This window comes from Saccostrea cucullata, unplaced genomic scaffold, assembly GCF_032062105.1.
Source record: "Saccostrea cucullata isolate Sc308-1 unplaced genomic scaffold, CSIRO_AGI_Scuc_v1 ctg6902, whole genome shotgun sequence".
In the NCBI taxonomy this organism is placed as follows: domain Eukaryota; kingdom Metazoa; phylum Mollusca; class Bivalvia; order Ostreida; family Ostreidae; genus Saccostrea; species Saccostrea cuccullata.
This window is the reverse complement of record NW_026928472.1, coordinates 23,340-34,341: the sequence shown is the minus strand read 5'-3', so window position 1 is coordinate 34,341 and position 11,002 is coordinate 23,340. Positions and strand designations below refer to the sequence as shown.

Below are 11,002 nucleotides of genomic sequence, written 5' to 3'. Positions count from 1 at the left end.
GAAGACTCGAAACTTCATACAAACACTTTTAAGGGCGATATTTGTGAGGCAATGTCTTTTGAATAAATTAAGAAAGCTACAGACAGAACGGTTTTAATATATAAAAGACATAATAAATTAGTAATATAAGAAATATGGGAAAAAAGTCACTGACTGGATTGTTTAAGCTCAAGGCCATTTTCCTCCTTAAAGGATGTTAACGCTTCGTAAAAAAAGTTAGAGATTAACATTAAAACATTAGTTAAAGTTCAGAAGTTAAACGATGAAGATAAATTTATTCCTGGTTCTTCTTTCTACCATCTTTTGATACATGAAATAAGAAGAGATTTCATGCCTATAAAGCACTACAAATGTTTGTACTGTAAGATTAAATCAAAAGATAGCTAGTTAGCTAGTACAGGAATGTGAAGGATTTATACTAGTATCTTGATTGTAGAAAAAAGTAGAGGGTTTTGATGGTCGTCATGGTTTTTTTTATGGGGGGGGGGAGGATATTCTTATCCACCCATTCTGTTGCCGAGATTTGACCATTTCTGATAAATGAACTGTTCATGTTACAAAAAATTAACTTACACGGAAAGAAACATAAAAATCAGAAAAAAATTCAGCTTTTGTGAGAGAACGCTACGGGGGAGTACACGTGACCGCCTATATCACGTGATTCGCGCATGATACATGAAATAAGAAAAGATTTCATACCCATAAGGCACAACAAATGTGTGTACTGTAAGATTAAATCAAACGATAATTTAATTCATTTAGCTAGTGCAGGTATGTCAAGGATTTATATTAGTATCTTTATAGATTTTTTTAAAATTAAATTAAATTATTGTGCTAAAATATAGTGCTAAAAATAACATTATTGTAGACCTTGACCGCGATACGTTTGATGCCACCTGCACCTAAGTCAAGATGTTAATTAATAGTCAATTAAATCAATTGTGTCAATTTTTACCTTTTGTTTAAAGTAACTCATCATTTTAATTTTCGTTTTTATTGTTGTTATAAATTAGTTTTTTTACACAAGATCTTTAGTTTGATACTGGATCTTGCACTGTCCATGCCGACATCCAGATCGTGCAGAAAACTATTTTTCAAAAAAAGTTTTGGATCATTGATAAATGTAGGGCTCTAAACTGGGATTGTACTCCAAAGTCCGATAGTCACGCCAAAGTCCGATGGTCTGTGCCAATCTCCGATGGTGCAGAAAAACAATTAAACTTCATGTCGTCATAGTATTTAGTACAAGAAATGCGCTAAACCTCAATGCCGAACCAGGCAAAGCTGTTTAAAATAATAACAAATAAATATCATTATGCGATAACTAACCCTAATCTCTTAGATGTGCGAAACTAACCTTAAGGTCTTTCCATACTCAGAGTTATATGGGTTAAATCCCAAATTTGTTTTGCATACTAAAAGTAGGATATCAAAGCAACACAAAAAACAAATAAAACTCGCACATTGCCACATTAAATAAGTATATCAATGAGATCAAGATATGTCTGTTTTTCAAATTTATTAAAATTCATGCTGAGGTACTTTTTATATTGGGTGCTAATTAATTGGCTAGAAAGTAGCTCTTATAATACAATAGGTAAACTAAAATAATATTCTTACACAATTTTTTTAACAATACAGTCACATATACATGTTTAAATGAAAAAGAAAGCATTTATGTTGTTCCGCTAAAGTTGAAAAAAAAAATGAAAATTATCAGCAAGTTCAGGCAAAATAAGAAAAATATGGGTTTAAACCTAATAATTCTTTTTAAAGTAAGAAAATAAACATCTACCAAATTGATAAACATAAAAAAATATATACCTTTCCATATTGATAAAGTCAGTGCAAGCTGCTGTTTAACCCCCCCCCCCCCCCATTTTTTTCTCAAACACAAAGAAAAAATACAAAATTACCTGCATGAAACTTTTCTTTTGATATCCATTATATGTACTAAAGAAGTGTGAAACATCAGGAGGCACATCTACAGAGTGACCCAAATGACCTTGACCTTTAACCTTTCAGCAAATAAGAATTTTTGAGAGAAAAATTTGGAAGACCCAACCACTTGCTGGTATTTTTCATGTTTTTTACCCTCAATATCTGGACCTGGGATATCTCTAAAATTCACATCAATACTAAATACAAGGTACACATATGTAAATGGTCTCATGGTGCATTCAAATAAGCCACAACTTTGTCAATAACATTTTTGGATTTTGATACTCTCAGGATCTTTGTTTCATCTGCACGTTCACAGAAGACATTCCCGATTCCATTGTATGGGTCACGTTTGTGAATTCATCTCAGCTTTGATACTAGACAGACTAAGGGAACAATCAACAAGATTCTTCAATATGTTTGGCAGGGATGAAATAACTTTAGACTTCACTGAGGTGTCTAATGATGATTTGCATGCATAGTATGACAGAGCGAACACATCATTTCAAGATGACATATCAGATATTCTTTTTCTCGTAGAGTTGCTTAAGTGATTGTGTGCATCTTAAGATGTGATTTCACTAAAATCTCTTGCTTATAGTTCTCTACATCAATCCCTTTTTTCCGGATTTTTTTTGCAAGTTCCATTCTATCAAGAAATCCAGAAACATTTTCTTTGAAATGTTCCAATAAACCATATTTTGTCAGCTGATTCACCAGGACTGGGACATCAAAATTCTGCACATTGTGGCCAACCAAAATGGGCTTGAAAAATTCCTTTAAAAATACAAGCTAGGAAATATCTAAGACCATCCTCTGGAGGGACTGATGTAACTGTCTGTCCTTTATGTTTTAGTACTACACCAATGTATGTCATCCGAGTGGCTGCAGAAGCTTCAAGACAAATCTGAGTTGTTGGTCACATATAGACATTCATCTCTTCATTCACTGATACTGCAGCAACCTGTAGAATATCTGGTGTTCTGGCTACAATTATAATTTAGACAATTAGAACTTACAATGCAAGAATGTAAATTTACATATACCAAAAAATAACAAACTATTTGCAAGCTGAAAAAAATAGTAAACTTACCTAGCCAAAAGTGAAAAAATATCATTGTGGACTATGATCTGGAGAAACTTTGTCTTGCTTCAAAACAATGTCCTGGAGATCAGCATGATCTTGAAAAGCAATCTTTGATTGGTAGGTTTCACCTGTTCAAAAAAGGCAAAAAAGTGAAAATGGAAAAATACATGTATCATTTGATTAATGTCAATAATATCAGTAATATCATGCTTTTGAATGAATCGCCCACCTAGGAGACATGGTGCACTTCCTGTTCAGCTTTAATAAAATTTTATTTAAAAATGTAAATTTGAAATATGTCTTTGAGTTCATTATATAATGAGACTTATACACAGAGGGGCACATCCAATATTTCAAATTCTAGAAATGTTTGACAACAACAGATCAACAATTACACACAATCTGATCATCAAAGTTAAATATTTACATTCGCTGTGTTTTTCTAGTAAGCCAGCTGTGAAATTGATTTGAAAACCATTTTCGTGTATACTCATGCGTAGAAATATACACGGAGAAACGTGCGTTAACATGACGTCACAATGAGGCAGCAGTGTGATGTTGGAAAAAATGCAACGATATATAGGGCAGCGAGAAATTCAAATACTTAGCATATTTTAGTTGCTTCCAAACATGTAAAATGTAAATATAAGGAATGTTTTTCAGTTTAGTGTAAATTATTGGTGTGTGAATCACACAGACTTGCACGTAGGCATATTTTTCATGAATGAAATATGCCTACATGACAAGTCTGTGTGATCCACACACCAATAACTCACACAAAAATAAAAAACATTCCTTAAATTAACAACTTTTTTGTGTTATGTTTGGGATTTTTAATTCCGCAAGCATATTTTTATGTGGGTTTCCCCCAAACCCCCATTAATTATTCCTAAAATTAAAAAAAAAAACTTTCAGATCTTAAAGGCAAACATGCCTGTAAACATGGTAAATAAAGAAATTGCCATTCACATATTACATTATTTTTCCACTATACATGAAGTTAGGGATATATTATGTTCACATACCTGCAGCTTACTTTGTTTTGACATCCCAGGCTTGGCCACCATTTACTGTAGCATGTTTAGTGCCAGTTGGTATATCATTTATAAAACCACACTCAGGATATTGGCATTTAACAAGTAAAATTTGGGCTAAACCGGTTTTTTTTTCACCCACACAGTTTAAGAGATGTAATGGCTGACTGCAAAGATAACATGCTTTAAGTCCATCAGCCAGGGTCTCCAATTCTACCACTCTTCTTCCAATACTCCATTCTCTGTCGTCTAAATTATCCGTGGTCACATCTTGTCTAGCAACATGGTGTATACAACGTGTTCGTCGCAACTTTCTAACCTTTAAACATTATAATCGTGGTCAACTATATGTACGGCCGTAATAGGAACAAAATCCGATGGAAAACGAGATTTTCTGCCTTTATCCAAGGCGATTACTTAATGTTTACGGCCCTTTTTACAAACCTCCACTTTTTATTTCCCTCCATATTGAAACCGGAAATGAAGAACGATCTCTAATAAAAGAGTCAATACGGTCGGAAAATATTATTACAATTTTGTGACGTAATGCGGGTATGGAAATTCCTTAATGGTTCAAAAGTGTATAACAACTATACCCAGGTAGCACAACAACGTTATTAAAATGTTATCACAACATTTTCAAAATGTTATAAAAACATTTCCTAAAACGTTATTACAACGTTATTTTGTATGGTTTTTAAACGTTATCATAACGTTTTTCAAAAACCTTGTCCTGCAATGTTTTGAAAACATTTTCAAAACGTTTTCAAAACCTTTTTTAAAACGTTTTCAGAACATTTCTTACATGTTTTCAATCATTTAAAAAATATTTTACAACATAAAAATCATTGTACTTCCTACAGTTTTAATTAGTTTCAATTTTTCTCACAAATGTAATCCATGAACTGTTTCTAACATCCGCACAGTCAATAGCAGTCTTCGTAACAGAGAAGATTTGTCACAATTGAAATTAGAAAAAATATCACGTCTTCTTCCTTTGAAAATCATGCTTGGCACTTGGACGTCTTTGTTTTCTTCTGAAAAACAAAGATTAAGAGAACAACATTAATTAACAAAATTAGTATTCATTCTCGCAAATCATATTAGTAAAATACATGTATACCCATGCATTAAAAGATATGAAAACTATACATAGTCATACATCCGATAAATACAAGGAAAGTGTGTAGTGTCTTTTCTAAAATTTTTATTAAAAAGTAAACTTTGTTGTTATGACTACAATAGTGCGTTTTGGGCAACAGTTCTACAATATATACAGTATACTAAATAAATCTCCGTAATATATTCTTGTCAGGAAACTTCAAACATACCTTACATAAAAATAGCCTGGTAAATCCCTCCGGAATAGTGTGTAGCAAACCTCATCATGTCCAATTCCTCTCATTACATTTAATCTTTAAAAAGGTCTATTTAGTCTTTGCAAACAGCCACTGTCAATGAAAAATGATATTCATTTTAAGAATTGTTAATTACATACATGATACTGTATATAAATACAAATCATTAAACATTTCCAAAGAAGTATTTAACTAACTTGTAAAGCCCACCCACCCCCTCAAACACACACGCAAACATACTATAGAATAGAATAGAATAGAATATTTATTCAACCAATATGGGCCCACAGTGGAGCATACATAACAGAGCATACTATATCTATTCTAATCATGTTTTGAAGCTCTCAGTTTGAACATCTATCTGTTAGTCTGGGTGATTTTACTACTCATGAAGTACACATTTATAAAGAAAACTCACACTAGACACTTGTAAGTCACAATACATATGTAAATGCACGATCATGATAAACTTAGATGATCAGTTTACTTCAAAAACAACAAATTACCCGCCAAGTTCAAGTATCAGTGACAGGTACAATCATTTACAAGGAATGATTTAGGATTATACATACACATACAGCTATAATACGATTTCTTAATACATGTATACACAATGAATACTACTTTAAATTCAACATACCATACGATGATGTAAAATATACGAGGGTTGTCCGTAAAGTTCGTGGACAACATTGATGATTACTGACAAACATTGACAAAATATTTGAAACTATTATTTTCATTAAATTCATGTTTCATTTTATAAATATGCAAGTTTTTAACAAAAACAAAGCACAAATAGTTAAATTTTTATCAGATACAAAAAAGACGCACACTCATACCCGGAGCACTAAAACGAAAATTCTTGACGTTACCGACGTCATAAGCTAAATACTAACTTTTCTAATTGAGTAATTAACTTTTCTCAACATAGTCAGCGTTTAACTCAATACATTTCTTATGTCGTTTTGACAAGTCATGAAAATACGCACAAAATGTACAGGTTTCATTCTTAAAATAATATTTAACATTGCCTGTTTCATATCCTGCAATCATCCTACCACTGTCCGTGTAAAGACGATTTCATTTACGGAAATACGGCATGATCACGTTACGAAATTCAAATTTTACAGCACTGCAATCTCGGAATAATGGTTTTCCTTCACGCATGTCTTCCTGTAAACTGTTCATCCCGTCCGAATATATTATATGCCACTTAAATACTAGTGAACAACTTCTTTTACTTTGTTTTCCCGATTGTTTACAGAATGTATTCGTCTCTGTAGGTGTTTTTCCGATGTCAACGCAGAATTTTATCACTGTTCACTGCTCCGCCTATTCCGAAAACGTCTCTTTTTTGAACGATTCCGACCCTGTCTTAATATGTTCTAACGCTGCTCAGCCATTTTGAAACTTTGAACGTTCAGATTTTGCAGGTTCGATGTGATAACTTATGTCAACCTCATAATGTAAAATTCTTTCAGATTTCCCCAGATTTTTTTTAAATACAAATGAAATTTAAAAAGTGATAAATATTTTTTTAATTAAAATTTTGCGGTGCTCCGGGTCTCCATTCCAAGTCTAATTATGAAGCAATAATTGTAATTAAACATTTTAAATTGAATAAATTTTTACATTATTCAATTCACATTAAGTAAAGGATAAGAAAGATGCCAATAATAAATATCAATGACACAACTTTTATTAAATGTTTGGCTTGTCCACGAACTTTACGGACAACCCTCGTATTTCCTAAATCCTGTTCTTTGTCTTTCAAAGAATGCTGCCCGGCTTTTCAAAATCTTGATAAGTTGACCTACATAGATCACGTGGAAATAGTTTGCAGGGAGGAGCGGTTTCATCAGCGCTGACCACGGCACCCCGCTGTGTCAATCAATTAAGGTCTTTCCATACTCAGAGTTATATGGGTTAAATCCCAAATTTGTTTTGCATACTAAAAGTAGGATATCAAAGCAACACAAAAAACAAATAAAACTCGCACATTGCCACATTAAATAAGTATATCAATGAGATCAAGATATGTCTGTTTTTCAAATTTATTAAAATTCATGCTGAGGTACTTTTTATATTGGGTGCTAATTAATTGGCTAGAAAGTAGCTCTTATAATACAATAGATAAACTGAAATAATATTCTTACACAATTTTTTTAACAATACAGTCACATATACATGTTTAAATGAAAAAGAAAGCATTTATGTTGTTCCGCTAAAGTTGAAAAAAAAAATGAAAATTATCAGCAAGTTCAGGCAAAATAAGAAAAATATGGGTTTAAACCTAATAATTCTTTTTAAAGTAAGTAAATAAACATCTACCAAATTGATATACATAAAAAAATGTATACCTTTCCATATTGATAAAGTCAGTGCAAGCTGCTGTTTAACCCCCCCCCCCCCCATTTTTTTCTCAAACACAAAGAAAAAATACAAAATTACCTGCATGAAACTTTTCTTTTGATATCCATTATATGTACTAAAGAAGTGTGAAACATCAGGAGGCACATCTACAGAGTGACCCAAATGACCTTGACCTTTAACCTTTCAGCAAATAAGAATTTTTGAGAGAAAAATTTGGAAGACCCAACCACTTGCTGGTATTTTTCATGTTTTTTACCCTCAATATCTGGACCTGGGATATCTCTAAAATTCACATCAATACTAAATACAAGGTACACATATGTAAATGGTCTCATGGTGCATTCAAATAAGCCACAACTTTGTCAATAACATTTTTGGATTTTGATACTCTAAGGATCTTTGTTTCATCTGCACGTTCACAGAAGACATTCCCGATTCCATTGTATGGGTCACGTTTGTGAATTCATCTCAGCTTTGATACTAGACAGACTAAGGGAACAATCAACAAGATTCTTCAATATGTTTGGCAGGGATGAAATAACTTTAGACTTCACTTAGGGTCTAATGATGATTTGCATGCATAGTATGACAGAGCGAACACATCATTTCAAGATGACATATCAGATATTCTTTTTCTCGTAGAGTTGCTTAAGTGATTGTGTGCATCTTAAGATGTGATTTCACTAAAATCTCTTGCTTATAGTTCTCTACATCAATCCCTTTTTTCCGGATTTTTTTTGCAAGTTCCATTCTATCAAGAAATCCAGAAACATTTTCTTTGAAATGTTCCAATAAACCATATTTTGTCAGCTGATTCACCAGGACTGGGACATCAAAATTCTGCACATTGTGGCCAACCAAAATGGGCTTGAAAAATTCCTTTAAAAATACAAGCTAGGAAATATCTAAGACCATCCTCTGGAGGGACTGATGTAACTGTCTGTCCTTTATGTTTTAGTACTACACCAATGTATGTCATCCGAGTGGCTGCAGAAGCTTCAAGACAAATCTGAGTTGTTGGTCACATATAGACATTCATCTCTTCATTCACTGATACTGCAGCAACCTGTAGAATATCTGGTGTTCTGGCTACAATTATAATTTAGACAATTAGAACTTACAATGCAAGAATGTAAATTTACATATACCAAAAAATAACAAACTATTTGCAAGCTGAAAAAAATAGTAAACTTACCTAGCCAAAAGTGAAAAAATATCATTGTGGACTATGATCTGGAGAAACTTTGTCTTGCTTCAAAACAATGTCCTGGAGATCAGCATGATCTTGAAAAGCAATCTTTGATTGGTAGGTTTCACCTGTTCAAAAAAGGCAAAAAAGTGAAAATGGAAAAATACATGTATCATTTGATTAATGTCAATAATATCAGTAATATCATGCTTTTGAATGAATCGCCCACCTAGGAGACATGGTGCACTTCCTGGTCAGCTTTAATAAAATTTTATTTAAAAATGTAAATTTGAAATATGTCTGTGAGTTCATTATATAATGAGACTTATACACAGAGGGGCACATCCAATATTTCAAATTCTAGAAATGTTTTAACAACAACAGATCAACAATTACACACAATCTGATCATCAAAGTTAAATATTTACATTCGCTGTGTTTTTCTAGTAAGCCAGCTGTGAAATTGATTTGAAAACTATTTTCGTGTATACTCATGCGTAGAAATATACACGGAGAAACGTGCGTTAACATGACGTCACAATGAGGCAGCAGTGATGTTGGAAAAAATGCAACGATATATAGGGCAGCGAGAAATTCAAATACTTAGCATATTTTAGTTGCTTCCAAACATGTAAAATGTAAATATAAGGAATGTTTTTCAGTTTAGTGTAAATTATTGGTGTGTGAATCACACAGACTTGCACGTAGGCATATTTTTCATGAATGAAATATGCCTACATGACAAGTCTGTGTGATCCACACACCAATAACTCACACAAAAATAAAAAACATTCCTTAAATTAACAACTTTTTTGTGTTATGTTTGGGATTTTTAATTCCGCAAGCATATTTTTATGTGGGTTTCCCCCAACCCCCCATTAATTATTCCTAAAATTAAAAAAAAAACTTTCAGATCTTAAAGGCAAACATGCCTGTAAACATGGTAAATAAAGAAATTGCCATTCACATATTACATTATTTTTCCACTATACATGAAGTTAGGGATATATTATGTTCACATACCTGCAGCTTACTTTGTTTTGACATCCCAGGCTTGGCCACCATTTACTGTAGCATGTTTAGTGCCAGTTGGTATATCATTTATTAAACCACACTCAGGATATTGGCATTTAACAAGTAAAATTTGGGCTAAACCGGTTTTTTTTCACCCACACAGTTTAAGAGATGTAATGGCTGACTGCAAAGATAACATGCTTTAAGTCCATCAGCCAGGGTCTCCAATTCTACCACTCTTCTTCCAATACTCCATTCTCTGTCGTCTAAATTATCCGTGGCCACATCTTGTCTAGCAACATGGTGTATACAACGTGTTCGTCGCAACTTTCTAACCTTTAAACATTATAATCGTGGTCAACTATATGTACAGCCGTAATAGGAACAAAATCCGATGGAAAACGAGATTTTCTGCCTTTATCCAAGGCGATTACTTAATGTTTACGGCCCTTTTTACAAACCTCCACTTTTTATTTCCCTCCATATTGAAACCGGAAATGAAGAACGATCTCTAATAAAAGAGTCAATACGGTCGGAAAATATTATTACAATTTTGTGACGTAATGCGGGTATGGAAATTCCTTAATTTTGCTGATATCTTGTGATTTCCAATTTTCTAAAAGCTCTTTAGAAATTTTTGAATATCCACATCTGATTAACACCTTTTCTCTAAAATATTGTTGCACAGTAGTTCTGGAATGTCACCTTCACAACTTTAATATCATTGTGAGAAGTAAAGAAAGAGGCTTGGTTGAACATTGACCGGAACAGGCGAAATGTATAGATAAAAGTACTTATTGGGTAATAAGAACAAGTTTTATGGAATGTGTCATTTTTGTATGAAAACCCTTGTATAAATCTGTCAGTGGACTATTAAGATAAAATAGAAATTAAATATGGTCGAATAAATACTTTTTTTTTGCTTTTCTTACGTAACATATCTTTTTGAGAATTGTTCACGCTCCGGCACATGTTTCGATTCTGTAATAGAAATGAGAGATTA

At 32.8% G+C, this 11,002-nt stretch overlaps 2 long non-coding RNA genes across 2 annotated transcripts; both read right to left on the bottom strand.

The window, feature by feature from the left end:
- Positions 1-2,220: 2,220 nt before the first annotated feature.
- LOC134277700 (uncharacterized) lies at positions 2,221-4,514 on the bottom strand. The gene is made up of 3 exons (XR_009994312.1): positions 4,054-4,514; positions 3,035-3,156; positions 2,221-2,928 (listed from the first exon to the last, which is right to left on the bottom strand). It is a non-coding gene; the product is annotated as an uncharacterized LOC134277700 (long non-coding RNA).
- A 3,646-nt stretch (positions 4,515-8,160) lies between these two features.
- On the bottom strand, positions 8,161-10,271 carry LOC134277699 (uncharacterized). Its single transcript, XR_009994311.1, has 3 exons — positions 10,009-10,271; positions 8,992-9,113; positions 8,161-8,885 (listed from the first exon to the last, which is right to left on the bottom strand). It is a non-coding gene; the product is annotated as an uncharacterized LOC134277699 (long non-coding RNA).
- Between the last annotated feature and the right edge of the window lie 731 nt (positions 10,272-11,002).